Genomic DNA, 21,792 nt, shown 5'->3' on the forward strand with positions numbered 1-21,792 from the left:
AAGGATTACCTATGCCCAACCCATCCAGGGGGCAGAAGAATGTAAGGGGGGAGGGCACTCTGATACTGAAATTGACTGTATAAAAGTTGGGTGAGCCCCAGTGTGTGTGTGTATTCCCAGGGTAAGGGGAAGCACCCAACTTTGCATTGTTGTAGTAATAAATGTTCTTTGTTCTCAATTTTTGTCTCGAGCAATTTCTTTAAAGGTACTTTAATTTCTAACAGGTGTAATATACTAGACCGGGCTGCACTGGAATATACTAAGAATATCATCCTATCACTGTGGGGTCCTATGTTTAAATTTACCAATGGTACTCCGTGCAGCCCCACAGTGTGTATTGACTGAGAACCGTGACTTTCCTATTCATAGTCTGTTTCCATCAGGGCATACGATCGCGTCTCCCTGGCTCGCATGGGGCACTCTCTCTTGAAGTGTCCCTCCTTGTTACAATAGTAGCAGACCATTGTTCCCACTTCCCACTTCCTAGTTGGGTCTCCCCGGGGTCCCGGGAATGGTTGGCGTCCCCGGAATCCTCCTCTACTCCTTCCTCTACTCTGGACCCTATTTCCCCACCCCTGGCTCTCCTCCCAATGCCCAGGAGCTGGCACAAAGTCCCTACCTTTTCCTTGCTGTCCCTCCACAGCTCCCTTAAATGCCTGCATTAAAATCTTAGCCTTTTCCTTCTGCTTATCCTCAGATCTCTGTATAAAGGCTTTTTGCGCAATTTGTAGAAGCTGGGTTATTCCCTGCTCATGCTAATTCTCAGTTTTCTGTAATTTCCTCCTTATGTCTGGGGCTGAATTTGTAACGAAATTCGTTAATTCTAATTGTTCCCCTGCTGGGGATTCTATATCCAGACCCTCATATTGCTGTATAGCCGCACGCAATCTATTCAAAAATGCCGAGGGGGTCTCGTCGGGTCCCTGAGGAATTTCGAATGCCTTTTTAAAGTTCTGTCCGTTTGGAACAGATTCCCTGATTCCTTTAATCGGATTAGCCCTATACTCTTCCATTAATACCCGACCATCATTGGTATTTTTATCCCAATTAGGTCTAGCCAAGGGGAATTTAGCTTCTCCAGGTCCCCCTTGGTGATCCCGATCCCAGACTCTAATCCCTGCCTGGCGAATCATTCCACATTCATCCAGGGTAAACAGAGTCCTAAATATAGCCGTTAATTCATCCCATGTATATATATTCGGTCCTAACAATTGATCTAATTGTTCAGCGCATCCCTGGGGATCCTCTATCAGGGAAATCATTTCCCTGTTAAAATTACACACCTCCGTACTGGTCAAGGGCACATTTACAAAACCAAGACCCCCTCCCACGGGAACCTCCTGCAGGGGTCTCATCCAGCTAACTTATAGCTTATTATTTCTGAAATCCTGCTCTTCAGAAACTGACTCACAGTATCCTGCCCTTTCTTCCAGTAGGTTCTCACTCTGCTCAAAACTAACCTTGCCTCTGTCTCTCATAGGCAATCTAATACTTTGCGAACGGGTTAACAAGCCACCCCTATTCTCTTCTCCTTTTGTTAGTTGCGGGGGAGGAGGGGAAGGTGCGGAAGGGTAGAGCACAGGAGGGGGGGATAGATAGGAACTGGTAAAGGAGGGGCATAGGGTGGAGGAAAGGAATGTAACACATCCCATCCTTGCGTCTCAGGTACAAGGGGTTCCTCATCCCTCTTGTCCTCACTTCTCTTTTCGCTCAGGACCAGTTGATCAACCGATCCCCTGAGCCAGCAGGCGGCATATTCCGCCTTTGATTCTTATACAGCCAGATGTTAAGTTCCTGACACATCCAGTCATCCTCGTATCTGAGCCTCGGCCAATATAGCGAGCACCCTTTAATAGGGCCTTTAATCCATTCCAGACAACAGTACTTAATCATGATAAGTTTGTCTTTTCCCCGGGTTCTCCCCGAACCCCAGTCAGATAACATTACACCTAACGGACTCTGTTTGGTTATCTGATCATCCAATCCTTCACTAGGATTCTCTTTCTTACTGCCCATACCTCCCATACTGACAGGTATAAAAATTTCTCTTACCAGATCCAGTAGCTATACTTATCGCGCTTCCTTAACGTTCTCCCGTCGTTTGTTCTCAATGGCTCTTCTCGGATATCACTCATTTCTTCCACTGACTAGCCACCCGTCGTCCGTGAGTCCAGCTGAATCAACTGGGGTGCACCTACCTCCGTCGTCGGGCACTCTGTCAGTGGAGGGAGTGTGATCCCGGACAAACCCCCATTTGTTAGAAAAAGAAGTACCTTAACAGAAATTGCTCGAGACAAAAATTGAGAACAAAGAACATTTATTATAACAACAATGCAAAGTTGGGTGCTTTCCCTTACCCTGGGAATACACACATACACTGGGGCTCACCCAACTTTTATACAGTGAATTTCAGTATCAGAATACCCACCCCCTTACATTCTTCTGCCTCCAGGATGGGTTTGGCATAGGCAATCCTTCCTGCCTACGTGCAGTTTCTGTGAACTTGGAGGACCAGGGGTTATCCTGTCAGTGTCTTCTCATGTCATTATCCTCATTGTCCTTATTCACAACCTTGCCCTTATCCCCATTCACACCTTTCCGACTCTCAGAGCTACAGTCCCTTCTATGCAGAGTTCGCTAATCCTGTCTAAGGTTTACTAATTTAATATGCAATACTTGATAAATCTGTGTATGGCTTACGAATTATATATGTAGAACTTGGTACTTCTGTCTAGGGCTAGGAGACCCTTATCTCATCCAGACTATCTCAACTTCCTACATTCTATTATTCCTTACCTTTCCTTATCTTATTCATACGGTGGGCTCACTGATCCTGTCCAAAAGACTAGAAGATTCTTATCTTACATAGGCTGACTCTGCTTCCGGCATTCTAATTTCCATGCTTAGCCTGTTCAAACTGGTTTAATCCATCACTCCACATGTCTGCACTAGTTTCCCCATCTTTCATATTTTGATGTCAAGTTTCCTCATCTCTCACAGTATAGAGTGAGTTTGACTGTGTGACATTGTTATGTGAGTGATTCCCACCATGTAAACTTGTTAAGTGTCTGAGTTTCACAGTGTAACCTTGTAATTTCGCTAAATTCGATATTGAAAAAGTTATGTTACTGAGTTCCTCAGTGTAGCCTTTTTAGGTGAGTGAGTTCCACAGTTTAACCATGTTATGTGAATGAGTTCCACAGTGTAAACGTCACGTGAGCGAGTTCCACGGTATACTTCTGTTTACTTAGTGAAACCCATATTCAAAACTATATATTAGTGTGTCCCACAGTACAAACTTGTTGTGTGAGTAATTTACACAGTGTGACCTTATGTGAGTGATTCCCACCATGTAAACTTGTTATGTGTCTGAGTTTCACAGTGTAACCTTGTAATTTTGCTAAATTCGATTTTAAAAATGTTATGTTAGTGAGTTCCTCAGTGCAAATTTTTTAGGAGAGTGTGTTCCACAGTGTGAGTGAGTCCCACCATTTGACCTTGTTATATGAGAGAGTTTGAAAGTGTGACGTTGTTATGGAAGTGAATTCCACAGTGTTAACCTGTCTAGTTAGCGAGCCTCAGAGTGTAACATTGGTATAGAGTGAGTTTGACTGTGTGACATTGTTATGTGTGTGATTCCCACCATGTAAACTTGTTATGTAAGTGAGTTTCACAGTGATACCTTGTAATTTCGCTAAATTTGATGTTGAAAATGTTATGTTAGTGAGTTCTTCAGTGTAACCTATTTAGGTGAATGAGTTCCACAGAATAACCTTGTTATGTGAGTGAATTCCACAGTGTAACCGTGTTATGTGAGTCAGTTCCACACTGTAAACGTCATGTGAGAGAGATGCACAGTATAATTTTGTTTACTTAGTGAAACCCTTATTCTAAACTATATGTTAGTGTGTCCCACAGTGTAAACTTGTTGTTTGAGTAATTTACACAGTGTGACCTTGTTATGTGAGAGTCCCACCATGTAAACTTGTTATGTGTCTGAGTTTCACAGTGTAACCTTGTAATTTTGCTCAATTCGATATTGAAAATGTGATGTTAGTGAGTTCCTCAGTGTACCCTTTTTAGGTGAGTGAGTCCCACAGTGTAAACTTGTCAAGTGAGAGAGTTGCACAGTATAATTTTGTTTACTTAGTGAAACCCATATTCTAAACTATATGTTAGTGTGTCCCACAGTGTAAACGTGTGTGAGTAATTTACATAGTGTGACCTTGTCATGTGATTGATCCCCACCATGTAAACTTGTTATGTGCCTGAGTTTCACAGTGTAACCCTGTAATTTTGCTAAATTCGATTTTAAAAATGTTATGTTAGTGAGTTCCTCAGTGCAACTTTTTTAGGTGAGTGTGTTCCACAGTGTGAGTGAGTCCCACCATTTGACTATGGAAATTGTGGAGGCACTGGTCAACATTTTCCAAAGGTCCCTGAGGATTGGAGAGTGGCTGATGTGGTGTCGCTTTTTAAGAAAGGATGGAGGGAGAAAACGGGAAATTATAGACCGGTTAGCCTGACATCAGTGGTGGGGAAGATATTGGAGTCCATCATAAAAGGAGAAATAGCAGAACACTTAGTCAGTAATAATAGTATAAGGGCTAGTCAGCATGGATTCCTTAAGGGTAAGTCATGCTTGACTAACCTTCTGGAATTTTTTGAGGATGTGACAAAGAGGGTGGACTCGGGAGAGCCAGTGGATGTGGTGTATTTTGACTTCCAGAAGGCCTTTGATAAGGTACCGCACGGGAGTCTAGTGGGCAAGATCAGGGAGCATGGTATTGGAGGTAAGGTGCTGACAGGGATAGGAAATTGGATAAGAGATAGGAAACAAAGGGTTGGAGTAAATGGGTCTTTTTCAGAATGGCAGGATGTGACGAGTGGAGTGCCTCAGGGATCGGTGTTGGGTCCTCAGTTGTTTGTAATTTATGTTAATGATTTGGATGAGGGGATTATAAATAACATGAGCAAATTTGCAGATGACACTAAACTGGGTGGCGGTGTGGGGTGTGAGGAGGATGTAAGGAAAATGTAGAGGGACTTGGACAGGCTGGAGGAGTGGGCGGCTAAATGGAAGATAAATTTCAATGTGAACAAATGTGAGGTTATTCATTTTGGGGGAAGTAATAGGAAAGCTGAGTATTATTTAAATGGAAACAAGCTAGGGAGTGGGGAAGTGCAAATGGATCTGGGTGTACTTGTTCACCGGTCACTGAAGTGAATTCCTCAGTGTCATGCAGGTTCAGAAAGCTGTGAAGAAGGCAAATGGAATGTTGGCTTTCATAAAGAGGGGATTGGAGTATAGGAACAGAGACGCCCTTCTGCAGTTATACAGGGCCCTGGTGAGACCCCACCTGGAGTATTGCGTCCAGTTCTGGTCTCCAAACTTGAGGAAGGACATACTAGCTATAGAGGGTGTGCAGCGCAGATTTACAAGGTTAGTTCCAGAGATGGCAGGGTTGTCATATGCAGCAAGGCTAGAAAAACTGGACTTGTATCCATTGGAGTTTAGAAGGATGAGGGGGGACATGATTGAGGTATACAAAATCATCAGGGGGATAGACAAGGTGAAGTCTGATTACTTGTTCCCAATGATGGGGGAGACGAGGACTAGAGGGCATAGTTTAAGAATACAGGGTAGGCCCTTTAGGACGGAGATGAGAAAGCATTTTTTTACCCAGAGAAGTGTGAATCTGTGGAATGCTCTGCCACAGAGGGTGGTAGAGGCGGATTCACTGACTATGTTCAAAAGAGAGTTAGATAAGACTCTTGTGGGTAACGGAGTTAAGGGTTATGGGGATAAGGCTGGAAAGGGGTACTGATGGTAATGATCAGCCATGATCTAAAATGGCGGTGCTGGCCCGACAGGACAAATGGCCTACTCCAGCTCCTATTGTCTATTGTGTTATATGAGAGAGTTTGAAATTGTGACGTTGTTATGGAACCATTGAAAATGTGATGTTAGTGAGTTCCTCAGTGTAACCTATTTAGGAGAGTGAGTTCCACAGTGTGAGTGAGTCCCACCATTTGAGCTTGTTATATGAGAGAGTTTGAAAGTGTGACATTGTTATGGAAGTGAATTCCTCAGTGTCAACCTGTCTAGTTAGTGAGCCTCAGAGTGTAACATTTGTATAGAATGAGTTTGACAGTGTGACATTTTTATGTGTGAGATTCCGACCGTGTCAACTTGCTATGTGTCTGAGTTTCACAGTGTAACCTTGTAATTTTGCTCCATTCAATGTTGAAAAAGTTATGTGAGTTCCTCAGTGCAACTTTTTTAGCTGAGTGAGTTCCACAATGTAACCGTGTTATGTGAGTCAGTTCCACAGTGTAAACTTGTCATGTGCGAGAGTTGCACAGTATAATTTTGTTTACTTAGTGAAACCCCTATTCTAAACCATATGTTTGTGTGTCCCACAGTGTAAAGTTGTTGTGTGAGTAATTTACAACGTGTGACCTTGTTACGTGAGTAATTCCCACCATGTAAACTTGATATGTGTCTGAGTTTCACAGTGTAACCTTGTAATTTTGCTAAATTCGATATTGAAAATATTATGTTAGTGAGTTCATCAGTGCAACTTTTTTAGGTGAGTGTGTTCCACAGTGTGAGTGAGTCCCACCACTTGACCTTGTTGTATGTGAGTGTTTGAAAATGTGACGTTGTTATGGAAGTGAATTCCACAATGACAACCTGTCTAGTTAGTGAGCCTCAGAGTGTAACATTGGTATGGAGTGAGTTTGACAGTGTGACATTGTTATATGTGAGATTCCCACTGTGTCAACTTGCTATGTGGGTGAGTTTCACAGTGTTACCTTGTAATTTCGCTAAATCCCACATTGTAAATGTTACGTGAGTGAGTCCCACAGTTTGACCTTGTTATGTGAATCAGTTCCACAGTGTGACATTGCTGAGGTCATGAGTTCCACATTGTAAACTTATTATGTGAGAGATTTCCACAGTTTAACTTTCTTATTGAGGGGGATTCCACAATGTGAATGAGTTCCACAGAATGAGCATGTGATGTGATTTTTACCTGCCGTCTAACCTTGTTATGTGAGTGAGTCCCACATTCTGACCTTGCTATATCACTGGTGTTCGATATTGAAAATGTTTTGTTCGTGAGTTCCACAGTGTAACCGTGTTATGTGAGTGAGTTTAAAAGTGTGATGTTGTTCAGGAAGTGAATTCCACAATGTCAACCTCTCTAGTTAGTGAATCTCAGAGTGTAAAATTGGTATGTTAGTGAGTTTGACAGTTTGACGTTGTTATGTGTGAGATTCCCACCGTGTAAACATTTTGTTAGTCAGTTTCACAGTGTAACCTTATAATTTTGCTAAATTCGATTTTAAAAATGTTATGTTAGTGAATTCCTCAGTGCAACTTTTTTAGGTGAGTGTGTTCCACAGTGTGAGTGAGTCCCACCATTTGACCTTGTTATATGAGAGATTTTGAAAGTGTGACGTTGTTATGGAAGTGAATTCCACAGTGTCAACCTGTCTAGTTAGTGAGCCTCAGACTGTAACATAGGTATGGAGTAAGTTTGACTGTGTGACATTGTTATGTTTCAGATTCCCACCGTGTAAACTTGTTATGTGTCTGAGTTTCACAGTGATACCTTGTAATTTCGCTAAATTTGAAATTGAAAATGTTGTTAGTGAGTTCCTCAGTGTAACCTATTTAGGTGAATGAGTTCCACAGTATAACCTTGTTATGTGAGTGAATTCCACAGTGTAACCGTGTTATGTGAGTCAGTTCCACAGTGTAAACTTGTCATGTGATAGAGTTGCACAGTACAATTTTGTTCACTTTGTGAATCCCACATTGTAAACTTCATGTTAGTGAGTTCCTCAGTGTAAACTTGTTTCGTGAGTCGTTTACACAGTGTGACCTTATCATGTGTGTCCCAAAATTTGACCTTGTTTCCTTAGTGAAACCCATATTCTAAACAATATGTTCGTGTGTCCAATTGTGTAAACATGTTGTGTGAGTAATTTACACAGTATCACCTTGTTATGTTAGTGATTCCCACCATGTGAACTGGTTATGTGTCTGATCCAACAAATCTCTCTCTGCAAACCCTACGGAACTTTCCTGAGTGGCAAAGTCTTGTTAACTTTATACATGTTCAATTCCGTGCACAGTATCAGAATTGCCTACAACCATTGAACTTGGAAGAATGAGAAGTGAGATTGAACTGTGAACCAAATAACTTTTCTCAAATTTATACACACATCATACACACACACACACACACACACACACACACACACACACCACACACACACACACACACACACACACACACACACACACACACACATGGGCTTAGACTTAGAAGGGGATAAAGGTTAGTTAAGTTAATATAGATAAGTTAAAGTTTGATTCTGTTTTCATGTTTAAAAATAATTAAAAACAACTTATGTTTAAATAACTGCTTGCCTTGGTGAATGTCTATTGCTGCTGGGTTTTGGGGTCCTTTGGGCTCATACCACCCCCTCCAGCCATGTGTCTCCCGGAACTGGGGGTCTCTGTGCTGCTCCCTGTCTCTGGGAGCTGGGGGTCTCTGCACTGTTCCCCATCTCACAGAGCTGGAGGTTTCTACACTGCTCCCTGTCTCCTGATATTCTCCACCAGTCCTCCAACACAACCCAGACTCCCTGGAGGTGCAGAAGGATTAGTGAAAATGTGGATAGTTTCGCCAGGGTGGGGTCCATACAGGAGCTTGATAACAGCAGGGAGTCCATGGAAGGGGGATGGAGGGCATTCAATGGTGTGCCAGCAGGACGCTGCTGAGGGTGCAGATTCCCTTGGGCTTTCGAGGGGAGAAGGCACTGGTTATTCCACTGGTTTAGGTGAGGCCAGGGTCCAAATTAGAGCTGGTGCAGGTCATCGAGAGATGACATAACAGGTGCCTGGAACTGTGATGAGAATAGTAAGGGCTGGCAGAGGTAGGTAGGAGGGGGTAGTTGTGTTCCGACGAGGGATTGCTGAGGGAGAGGCCACATGGATGGGACTTCGAGGCAAGGACCTTCTGATTGTCTGCAGGGATGGGGCCTGTAAATAGACTCGCAGACATCCAGAACATGGCATCTTTGACCCACTACCATCAGGAAGTAGATATGGAGGAACAAAATCAGGCTGCCAGGCAGGGAAATAACTTCTTCCCACAAGCCATGAGATTGACAATGCAATGTGAGTTGAATGGGTCCATCCTCAACATCATCCCCGCCGGGTCCATCCCCTATTCTGTCCCCTGCCAGATCTGTCTCAAATCCCGTCCCCCACCGGGTCCAACCCCAATACCGTCCCTCACCTGATCCATTCCCAATCGCATCCCCAGAGACAGGGAGCAGCACAGAGACCCCCAGTTCCGGGAGACACATGGCTGGAGGGGGTGGTATGAGCCCAAAGGACCCCAAAACCCAATACCGTCCCTCACCTGATCCATTCCCAATCTCATCCCCGCTGGGTCCATACAAAATCCCATCTCCCGCCGAGACCATCCCCAATACCATTCCCACTCATTCTGTCACTAATCCTTTTGCCCACCATGTCCTCCCACATATCCTATTCCCCATTGGTCCCTCCCCAAAGCCCCTGATCCCCACCAGGTCCATCCCCAAAGCCATTGTCCCCACCAGCTGGTCCCCAAAGCCCCCACCTCCCTACTGGTCTCATCCTGAAGCCCCATCACTCCGCTGGGCCTGCCCCAAAGGCCCATTCCCCATCATGGGTGATCTAGTGAGAGGATCGGTCTGGTGGGAGGAGAGACATGATGGGGAATGGGGGCTTTGGGGATGGGCCTGGTGGGTGACAGGGGACAGTATTGGAAATGGACCAGGAGGACAGAGACCACCCCTGGAGTTTCAGTTCACCATCGGGTCACTCACCTTGGCCGACGGACGTTCTTTGATCTGCGGGAACCCGAATTCGGTGCAGTTGGGGTTTGTCTCCCAGATCTGCTCCCTGGCTGAGGTCACCAATACCTGTTGGGACAGAAACCATCTTCACCACTGGCTCAGGGTTGGGGAAGCAGGAGGGTGACAAGGGGAGGGGGTGCAGTGTCTGTGTACCAGGTCAGGGACATGGGACGAGTCCTAGAACTGGGGTGGTGGTGAAGGCTGAAACCTAGGGGCATTTAAGAGGCTCTGAGTCATGTGGATGAAAGATGAATGGAGGGTTATGAGGGAGGAAGGGGTTAGTTATTTTTATTTTGGTAGGAATACATCGGTCGGCACAACATCGAGGGCCGAAGGGCTTGTACTGTGCATCTCATATTCGATGTTAAACCTTTTGGTCTTTGAGCACGCGGACATGTCGGGGAGGGACCGTGGCCAATTGGCACATTCCAGGCTGCAGGAGTACATGCTGATGGATGCACGGAGGCTGACACAGCCAACACGAGATGGAACATAATCCTCCCATTACCAGGCACTGAGGGGCTGAGGCCAAGGGGAACCCCTCCAATAGCAGAAGGGGGCAATAACTACATGGTATCAAAGTGGTGGCAATGAAGCTAATCAGAGTTGTTTGCAGCAATGTGCAGTGAAAGGAATATGTGGATGCAACACGAGGAGGTGAAAAGACTTGGAACGGTCTTCCTCTTTGGAAATAATTTGTGAATAAAGTCAACTTTGCTGGGTGGGGGAGGGGGGAAGAGAAAAGCTCTAACTCAGTCAACTTTGCTTCATGAGATACATTCACCGATCCAGGAAATCTCCTCTGCACCCGCTCCAAAGACCAAGGTCAAATTTATTACCATTGGATAGCACAAGTACTACCTGATGAAACAGCATTCTTGGGGTAAACACATGCAAACACACAACCAAGCCCTCGCACCAACAGACAAATGATACACGTGCAGCACGTCCAGAAAAATAACTCAATATTTTTGAATAAATAGCAGAGTCGAGGAGTATTTGTATGAGCAGCTCATCAATCATTCCACGTTCTCCATGCATGGTGGTACCGGCTCTGATGTTCCTGGATCTCTTTCCCGACGGGAATAGCTGGATGATGCTGTTGGCCGGGTGAAGGGGTCTTCGATGATTTTGTCAACGATCCTGGTAGATCACATTAATATTTGGGGTGGGGCTGGGCAGAGGGCGTCCCCAGTGTTTCTCTCGGCCACTCCTGGTCCCGTAGATAGAAGACCGATCATTTAAAAATATATATTATTCAGAAATTAAACACCACAAAGAATTCACACAATTAATAATAATTCAAATCAAATACATAGTTAAAAGAAAGAATAAAAAATCCCCTCATACACTACCCCCATCTCCCCTCCATCCCCTTGCCAAAAGAAAAATAAAAATGAAGACAAAGGACTCCCAGGAGGAATGCCGATTACTTTAACATTCCTTTTCATAAACTGAGGCCTTATAGAGAAAGGGAATGTCAGAGCTTCATTTAAATATTCACTCCCACCCTTTGTAAATATGGGCTCCATATTCTTACAAAATATATGGGTGTTGCCATCTGCTAACCAGGACGCCATCCAGTACACAAGATGGCTGACGAACGTGGTGACTGCGCAGATTCCGCGGGGACAAAAAAACTTTGTCCCAGGTGAAAACCCACATGGCGGGAAGCAATGAGCAATGGAGGGAACACCCACCAATCTAAGGCCGATGCTGCCGTCTCGTAAGTCCTGTCGTCAGCAGCGGGAGAGAATATATGCAGAGCTGCCGGTGCAACAAACGTGTCTTCAACTTCGACTTCTTGGGTGTGTGTCATTCTTTCCACATTTCGGGGTATCGTGCATCCTTCATTGGTGACCCCGGCAGGTGCAACCGCCAGATGATGGACCAGGTGGCTCTTCAAGCAGTTTAGTTGAAGCTGTCAATGTTCTGGGCGTCACAGCCACACGTGTGGTTCGAACAGACCGAGGCCCAATTCTACCAGATCACCGCCAAGGACATATGTGACTACTATGTGGTGAGCTCGTTCGAGTAGGACATGGCAGCAGGGGTCTTCGACCCCCTGCAGCATCCTCCAGAGCAAGGTAAATACAATACCCTCAAGGAGCGATTAACCCCCATCTTTGGGTTCCCACGGACAGAGTCCCATCCACCCTCCTGAACCAAATGCTCGCCCTTGCTGAGGGACACAGGACTTGTCTGCTCTTTGAGCAGATTTTGCTGGAACAGCTGCCCATGTGCTTCCCCCTGCACATGGTACCAAAGCAGGCAGGAGGGTGGAGGCCATGTGGTTACTATCCCTGCCCCAACAGGACAACCACAGTAGAATTTTACCTCTGCAGGAAATTGGACTTACGATAAACCTTACTAAGTGCCAGTTCAGGCTGGAAATGTTTGACTTCCTGGAGGGTCGAATCAATAGGCATGGAGCTAAATCCCTGCTTGAAAAGGTAGAGGCTGTTTGGTGATTCCCCAAACTCCCCCCCACCACAGTAAAGGGACTGCAAGAATTCACTGGTATGATTAACTTTTATCACCGATTCATACCGACAGCAGCCCACATCATGCACCCACTTTTTGCACTTATGGCGGAGAAACAAAAAGAGATTAGCTGGGACAATGAGGCTTTGGAGGTGTTCAGAGGGCCAAGGATGCACAGGCCCACACCACCCTTCTGGTACACGCCAGGCCGGAGGTGCCAACCATTCTCTCAGTAGATGCTTCCAGTACAGCAGTAGGGGGCGCACTGGAGCAATTCATCGAAGGGCAATGGCTGCCCATGACCTTCTTTAGCAGGCACCTCTGGCCACCCAAACTCAAATACAGTGCCTTTGACCGAGAGCAATTTCTGCTGTACCTGGCAGTCAGACACATCAGGTATTTTTTGGAAGGTAGACAATTTAGGGTCTTCATGAACCAGAAGCCATTAACCTTTGCCTTCCATAAAGTGTTGGACCCATGGTCGGCCAAGCAGCAGCGAAACCTCTCATATGAGTCTGAGTTCATTACAGACATTCAACACGTCGTAGATAAAACCAACATTGTGGCCGACGCACTGTCCCACCCCGCGATCGAGTCTGTCCCAGGGAATAGACTCTGCAGTCCTAAGCAGGGCACAGCCGCAAGACACTGAGCTCGTGTCATACGGGACAGCAGTTTCCTGGCTCAGGCTGGAGGCTGTCGCCATTGACCCTGGTAAGTAGATGCTGCTCTGCGACTTCTCCACTGGCAAACTCTGCCCCATCGTGCCGGCAGCGTGGAAATGACAGGTTTTCGATGAGGTGCACAATCGGGGGCACCCAGCCATCAGAACTGTCAAAATGGTGGCCAGTAAATTTGTCTTGCACAGCCTCCAAAAACAAGTTGTCATTGGGCCAAGACCTACACACTCAGCCAGACGTCCAAAGCGAGACACACGTCAAGGCACCCTCAGATATTCAAGCTAGCATGATATAGGTTCAGTCACATCTATATTGTCATAGTAGGGTCACTAACAGTCTCCCGCAGGATGAGTTATCTTCTCACCATGATTGACTGCTCCATGAGGTTCCCAGAGGCAGTCCAGCTGTCTAATATAACCACTGAGACCTGATTAACACCTGGGAGTCACATGAGTCCTGGAGTTTATGCCTTCTGATAGAGGTACAAAGTTCATGTTGGGACTCTGGGCGGCACTGGCCAACTTGCTGTGATGCCAGCTTCACCATACCAGGGTGTACCACCCTGAGTCCAGTAGGTTGCTGAAGAGGTTCCACAGGCACCTAAAGGCAGCCTTGATGGCTTTGGCTTGAAGGGCCGAACTGGACAGATGAGCTAACCTGGGTCCTCCTGTGGATCCGCACTGCACCAAAAGAAGACCTCAACACCTCAGCAGCCGAGATGGTGATACCAGGAATTTTTTGGCCGCTGCCAAGAATCCAGGGGACCTGACGGCCTCAATGACAAAACAAAAGGAAAGACGGGAACTTGAGCCCCTCTGCAGCCTCCTCTGTACAGCCAGGCCAAATACTTGGATCCCAAAATTTCAGGGACCTGTGAGTACATTTTTGATCAAAGGGTGGCCATAGAAAGTAGTCAGACACAACGCATCGACATATGTGCTGTATATCGATGCGAAGGAAGAGACCTTCACCATCAACCACCTCAAGCCAGCACATCTGAACTTCAGCAAACTCAGCCCCCACTCAGCCCCCACGATGCAGAGTTTGAAATTTAGATGCAAAGTTAATAACATCCATGATGGTAAGGATGTATTATTTAAGAAAAATTCTCTGTAAAATTCAGGAGATCAACCATTTCCCTTTGTGATTTATTCGATTGTAGTGAGCCTAGGTCCTTTTCAATTTCTTCTTGAGTGGCTCTGATGGATATAAATTTGTATAAATCTGTGTCATTAATTTCTATTGGATTATATGAGAGTTAACTTGCTCCAGTTTGAATTGCATCAGTTGTCCTTCACCTTTCTTCTGTTCTCAGTTGCCAGGACAAGACCATGTGGCTTTCTCTCATCAGGTCGTTTTCAGCTCTAGAAGGATGTGACCTATTGGAGCTTTTTTTGTTTAAAAATTCCTTGGAACTAGACTGTTGGAACTCCTTTTCCAATTTCCAAATTTGTTTCCAGCTCTTCTATTTCTCCCATGTATTTCTTCTTCATCCCTTTTGTATGTGATATTGTTTGTCCCCATAAAATATAAAACTATTGGGAGAGGAGGCACAGTTTGACTCGCAGAATAACTTTATCTGGTCGCTTACATCCTTGCCAAAATCTGGTTTTTGAAGATGGGTGGGGTTCGAACGCCATCTCTGTGACTTAGTTGTTTTTTCTGGCATCGAGATAGACAGGGTCAAAGGTTCAAGATAAGTATTCAGACGAATGTTCTCCGAATTTGCTGTGTTGATAACAAAGAAAGGCCAATCCGAGTCGAGGAAAAATGGAGGCATTGGCCTCCACACATCTGTCAAATTTTAATCTTTCAGGAAAGCCAAGGTAGTTTTGCCTGCTTTTATTCGGGATATTCTCGAGGTGACTTGTCCAGAACAGGATCCAAGCAAAAACTAAAGCCACCCCCTCCAAGTATATTTTGTCGTCCCCTGATACCTTGAGAAAAATATTCTGAATAAAGGAATCATTTTCACTGTTAGGTGGTGGGAGATTTAAAAGTCTCCAGGGTTCTGAGTAAATCTGACCATCAACTAATACATATCAGCCTTGTGGATCAATCATCGTCTCTCAAAGTGTTGTTATTGATTACCCTGGCCTTGGTGTGAACAGATGATGTTAATACCTGTCCTATCGATTCTTTCCTCAGTTTCTTAGGCTCCTGTGTGAGAAGATGGATTTCTTATAGAAAGGCAATATCAATTTGCAGTTTTTTTTCCTGTCAGGTGGGCTGGCCTCCGACTTCACTGGCAGGCCTTGAAGTGGCCCCGCCATTTTCATCACCATAAGGCCCCTCGATCTGTTCTGGAGGTTTCCACGTTGATTCCTTGTTGTTTTTGCTTGCAGATTTACTTTTTATGTCATTCTGCTGATCCCGGAGCATTCCCTCATCACTTGTAAGTATTTTGACTCCTTTTTCTCCCGGAAATAATTGTCTCGACAGACAACTGTCAGAATTAGCTCAATAGCTGAATCTAGTTGCTTCGACTTTGGTCTCTGGTCCATACTGCAGCTGTCTGACCAAAAGTGGGTTTGGGGGTTTTTAATAGATGTAAAATGTTTGTGTTTGGAGAGCCCCTGGGCCAGCGTCCATCTCACTTCACTACATCATGCGACCCTCACTAGGAGATCATAAGGAAAGTTTGCTTGAATGGAAATTTGTGGTGGTACATCATCGGCCAACTGCAGGGGGGAACCTCTGTACCTGAAGAAGTGCAAGGAGACAGGACAACACCTGGTCAGCTGTCAATCAGTTGGCCTGAAGGGATCAAGCCCAACCCGGTTGGGTGTCAATCACCCTCCAGGATAAAACCCTGCGCTGGCCTCCCGAGGCCTCACTCAGAGTTACTGCAGCTACCCCCAGCCTGGCTCTGTGGAAGTCTTTGTGGATTAAAGCCTGTTGTACTGTCTTTACCTTGTGTGCATCTGATTCTGGCTAACAGCGCACCACAATTTAATCCACAAAATGTTCCCATGCCTGTCATGGAAAAACTCCTGAGCTCAGGGAGCTTCGAAGTTGACCCACACCACCCAGAAGCCCAGACACGCTTTGAGATATGGCAGCACGCGGTCGAGGCAATCATCGAGGCGCATGCAGGTGGCATCCTGGACTCAGATCGGAAGAGGCCGGTCCTACTCCGGTCAAAGATGGGTCCCCACGCCTTCCAGGCAACCAAAGGCTGCTCCATGTGCAAGAGCACAATGGACACCTTTGAGAAATTGTACAAGACCCCCATTAATGCGGTCTGACCAAGGTACCTCTTCAACACCCAAGCAGAGCAACCCAGGGAGATGGCTTACTTGGGACACCTGCGAGAGTTGGCCCGACCGTGTCTGGCTGAACCCGGGGAAGGCTGACCCGGGACGCCTTCGTCCGAGGGCTACGCTTGTGGGCCATCCAGCAGAAGCTGATGGAAGATAATGTCTACGCCCTGACCAAGACAGGGCAAGTGTTCTGAAACCTGGAAACTGCAGCAATGCACATCGAAGCCTTCGATTCTAAGTTCACCCTTGTTCCCTCATGGCCCTCTCACACTGCAGCTGCAGCCATAGACCGAGCTGTGGAGGAGAACGTCGCTGCATCAGGTGCCCGGCATTCCTGTAAGTACTGTGGGTCCTGGTGTGGGTCAGACTGACTATCATGCCAACACTGCTCAGCTAGGAACCAGTACTGTTCCCGATGCGGCAAGAAAGTTGACTTTACTAAAGTGTGGCTCTCAAAATCAGCCGGCAGCTCAGTGGCCCTCTATGACCTCCCCACTTCCCCGCGGACCCCTCCACATACGCGAGCGGGGTGGTGCCAATTTTCCCGCTACAACTTCTGCCTTCCACAACTCTGACGGTGCAGCATCTGGCTCTGCCAGTGACGATTGCAGCATGTACCCCGAGTACCTGGACTAGCCACAGCGCTCGCCAGCATCACTTCTGTCTCATGGTGTGACATCAATTCTGGCTGACATAATGACGTTACTGCCACCGGCCCCAACGATGTCACTTCCTCCGACACAATGAACATGGCTGGGGGAAGCACCCATGTGACGCCGCCATCTTGGGCCAAGCAGCGGCCGACACAGCAGGCCCCCGATGATGATGAGAATGACATAGTCAACACAGGTAATGTTCAGGCCACCCAGCTGATGCTCTCCATGACTCCGGACACCATCAGTTGCTGCACGCCACACCCCATAACCAACGTCGATGTGGTCAACACGAGCAATGACTAGGACACCCTACCGACGCTCCACAAGCCTCCAGATGCCATAACCGGAGAGCGATGTCTCTGACCCTGAGATGGTCCTGGCTGCCACCACTCCGACCAGTGACATCCCTCATGACCTCAGGAGCTCTATGAAGGTCGTGCAAGTCAACGGGCAGGTAACAAAGAGCCTGTTCGACAGTGGCAGCACAGAAAGCTTCATTATCCTGAGTGTGGCCCACTCCCCGACATTAAAAGTCCACCCCACCACCTGCTCGATCGCCCTCGCTGCCAAGAATAAGACTGTTGATACCCTCAGGCGCTGCTTGGCCGATATTACTGTGGGAGGGGAGACATACACAGGGTTCAGGTTCCTGGTCATGCCCAAACTCTGCGTCTCAGTCCTCCTGGGCCTCAATTTCCATTGCCACATGCAAAGTATCACCCTTGCCTTCGCGGGCGCCAACCTCCACTCACGTTACACAGTATGCCAACCTAGCAGTCCTGCCAACCTTCGGCCTCTCGCATCACCCCACCGGCACTCTTCCCTCATCTTATACAAGGCTGCAAGCCGATTGGTGCCAGAATTAGGCGCTATTGTTCCGCAGACAGAGACTTCATCAAGGCGGAGGTGCGGCGACTCCTGGTAGAAGGTGTCACAGAGCCCAGTAACAGCCCCTGGAGAGCCCAAGTCCTGGTGGTTGAAAGGGGTAGTAAGCCGAGAATAGCCTTGGATTACAGCCAGACTATTAACCGGTACATCCAACTGGATGCCTACCCCCTGCCGAGGATCGTTGACATGGTCAACGAGATAGCCCGCTACCAGGTTTTCTCCATGATTGACCTGAAGTCGGCGTATTACCAAATCTCCATCCACCTGAAGGACAAACCCTACATCACCTTCAAGGCAGACGGGAGCCTGTACCCGTTCTGCCGAGTTCCCTTTGGGGTCATGAACGGGATCTCCATCTTCCAGCAGGAGATGGATCGCAAGGTAGACAGCACAAGCTAAAGGTGACGTTCCCGTATATGGATAATGTCACTATCTGCGGCCGTAAACAGTAGGACCACGATGCTAACCTGGAAAAATTCCTCCAGATGGCTGGGGAGCTGAACCTCACTTACAACAAGAAGAAGTGTGTGTTTAGCATCACCCACCTCGCCACCATGGCCCATGGTGTCCTCAGCCCAGATCCAGAAAGAATGCGCCCATTAATGGAGTTACCTCTCCCCCACACGCTAATAGCCCTCTGCAGGTGCCTTGTCCTATTCTCCTATTACTCGCAGTAGGTCCCTCGCTTCTTGGACAAGGTCCACCCACTAGCCCAAGCTACAACTTTTCCCCTCCCACCTGAGGCACAGGCAGCCTTCATTCGCATCAGACACGACATCGCAGACGCCATGATGCAGGCCGTGGATGAGGAATCCCCATTCCAGGTGCAGAGCAATGCCTCTGAGGTATCTTTCACCACTACCCTCAACCAAGGGGGGCACCTCATCACTTTCTTGTCTAGCACCCTCCACGGCTCCAAGCTAGGGCATTCCGCCATTGAAAAGCATACCAGGCGATTGTGGAAGCAGTCCGCCACTGGTGCCACCACCTGGCCAGCAGGAGATTCACTCTCCTCATGGACCAGCGGGCCGTGGCGTTCATATTTAACACTACCCACAAGACCAAGATCAAGAACGACAAGATCCTGCGCTGAAGAGTCGAGTTGGCAACCTACAGCTACGACATCCAGTACCTCCCCGGGAGGTTTAACGACTCCCCAAATGCTCTCTCTCGGATCTGTGCATCTATGCACAATGACAGGCTGCAGACATTGCATGAGTCCCTCTGCCATTCGGGTGTCACCAGGTTGTACTACTTCATTAAGTCCCGGATGCTGCCATATACCATCAGGGACGCCAAGGACATGACCGAGGCCTGCTGGGTCTGTGCAGAGTGTCAACCCCATTTCTTCCGTACACCACAGGCCCATATTGTAAAGGCCACTCAGCCCTTTGAGTGTCTTGGCATGAACTTCAAAGGACCTCTGCCTTCCACGAACCAAAATGTCTTCTTCCTCACGGTCGTGGACGAGTACTCACACTCCCCTTTCACTATCCCTTGCACGGACACCTCCACAGCCACCGTCATCAGGGCCCTGGGGCAGATCTTCACCATGTTTGGCTACACACCTTTCATCCACAGTGACTGGGGGTCTAGTTTCATGAGTGACGAGCTGTACAAGTACCTGACAGCGAAGGGTATCGCGACCAGACACACGACAAGTTATAACCCAAGAGGTAATGGGCAAGTTGAACACAAAAATAGGGTAGTCTGGAAGGCAGTCCTCCTTGCTCTCAAGTCGAAAGGGTGGGCCATTGAGTACTGGCAGGATGCCCAGCCCGAGGCGCTCCATTTAATTCGGTCACTGCTGTGTACGGCTACCAATGAGACCCTCATGAACGTCTGTTCTCATTCCCCAGGAAGTCGGCATCTGGAATGTTCCACCCAACATGGCTCATGTTCCCGAGACCAGTCCTCTTGCGTAAGGACATACGGACAAACAAGGCCGAAGCCCTGGTCGAGCAGGTCTTCCTCCTACATGTGAACCTCAACTACACCTACGTTAGGTTCGGCAGTGGCAGGGAGGACACCATCTCAACCAGGGACCTGGCACCAGCAGGAGCACCCACCACTCCACGCCACACTCCAGCCCTGGACAATGCTGACCGGGCAATCATCCCCGTCCGCAGGGAGCTACGGGGCACGTCAAGCCTCCTTGACCACCAGAGGCCCGCTTCAGCCCTTGGGGACGAACATATTTATTTATGATTTTTTTCAAAAATATCCTTAATAAATATTTCAATATCATAATATATGAAACTTTTTCTTACAAACAACCAACAAAAGCCAAACAGTCCCTCCCTCCCTCCCCACTTCCAAACAAATGAATCCACTCACCATCAGAGTTGATATATCTTTTAAATATATAGTATCCAATTGGGGAAACCACACTTAAATAAATATAATAGTTGCATTTATTGTCCTTTTTCTTTTTTATGACTGTATTTCGGCCTCAATGTGGTCATGGTCTGGCTGCCAGATCTTTACAAATTTGTTCTTTAAGTGAGATGTGACTTGTTTCCATGGGTTTCCAGCTGTCCATTTCTGCCGTCCATTCTGCGATAAGTAGAGGGGAGTCTGACATCCAAGTGATCGCGCCACTTTTCTTTGCTCCAGCCAATGCTATTTTTATCAATGAGATTGTATATTTGTTCAATTTGTTGCTGACGTCCATAACATTACCGAGTAGGTAGCACTCTGGGCCGCCCGTGAAAGCCACTCCTGTTATCCTGGCTAATTATTCGGTGATGTCTTGCCAAAATGGCCTCACCTTCACACACAACCATGTGGCCTGTCAAAAAGTTCCTGTCTCTGTCCCACATCTTTTTTTGTTTATTATTTACATCAATACAAGGATTAACTCAATAAAAATAATATCTTATAACAACAGAGTACAATATGATCCCAAACCTTTAATCTATTTTCTCCCCACCCCCTCCCTCCTCCTCCCCAAAGAAAAGAAAGAGTAACCCACCTCAATCTATACAGTTGCTATTATTTCCAGAGTTATTTGATTTTCTAGCAAATAATTATTAACCATGAACTAAGAGGAGTGGGTGATGTGGAGGATGTGGATGGACTTTTATTTGCCATATCCATGTACCGTTCCCGATCTGATTCCTTCAACTAGAACTCATTTTTTTTCTAACGTGACACCGTTTTTCATTTCAATGTCCCATCCCTCGTTACAAAACTCTCTGCTCTCCACGTTAGTGCTGCACATTTCTTCACTGCTGCTATGGCTGAACTCAGAAAGTTTGTTTGATATTTATCCAACTTCAGTTTTGATTCTGCTTCATATATATGACCAAGCACAAATATTCTCATGTCCTTTTGTATTTTTATCTTCATAATTTGTCCTAATAATATACTGAAATCCTTCCAAAATTCTTCCACTTTTACACAGGTCCAAAACGAATGGAAAAAAAAGTCCTGATCACTCGATTACATTGAAAATATTTATCCGAATAATTGGAGACAAGTCCATTTAATTTATATGGAATACAGCAGAATTGATGTGGAGAATTGTATTTTGATATCTGGCATTAATCGTTTTTGTAACACTCTTGACACAATCTTGACCCTATTTCTTCATGAATTTGTATATTTCAATCTTCCTTCCACCTTTGTTTCGATTTATATAAATCCTTTTCTCCATATTATATTTGATGTCTATAAAATCTCCTTCCCACATTTGAAACACATTTCTGATATTTAGATCATTTCTCTGGGGCATGATAGAATTGCTGTAAAATATTAGACTGAACCAGTCCATATCCTGCATTTCTAATTGATGTCTTGCTGACCTTACACCAATCTGACCAGCTTCTTTCTGAAATCGTCACATCCAAGTCCGACTCCTGTCTTTCTCCTGACCTCTGCTATCCTGGCTTT

General features: G+C 46.5%; 1 long non-coding RNA gene across 1 annotated transcript; it reads left to right on the forward strand.

The window, feature by feature from the left end:
* Positions 1-6,893: 6,893 nt before the first annotated feature.
* LOC138750434 (uncharacterized) lies at positions 6,894-20,061 on the forward strand. Its single transcript, XR_011349338.1, has 3 exons — positions 6,894-7,060; positions 15,437-15,486; positions 19,758-20,061. It is a non-coding gene; the product is annotated as an uncharacterized lncRNA (long non-coding RNA).
* Positions 20,062-21,792: the final 1,731 nt, after the last annotated feature.

This window comes from Narcine bancroftii, unplaced genomic scaffold (assembly GCF_036971445.1).
Source record: "Narcine bancroftii isolate sNarBan1 unplaced genomic scaffold, sNarBan1.hap1 Scaffold_149, whole genome shotgun sequence".
NCBI classification, from domain to species: Eukaryota; Metazoa; Chordata; class Chondrichthyes; order Torpediniformes; family Narcinidae; genus Narcine; species Narcine bancroftii.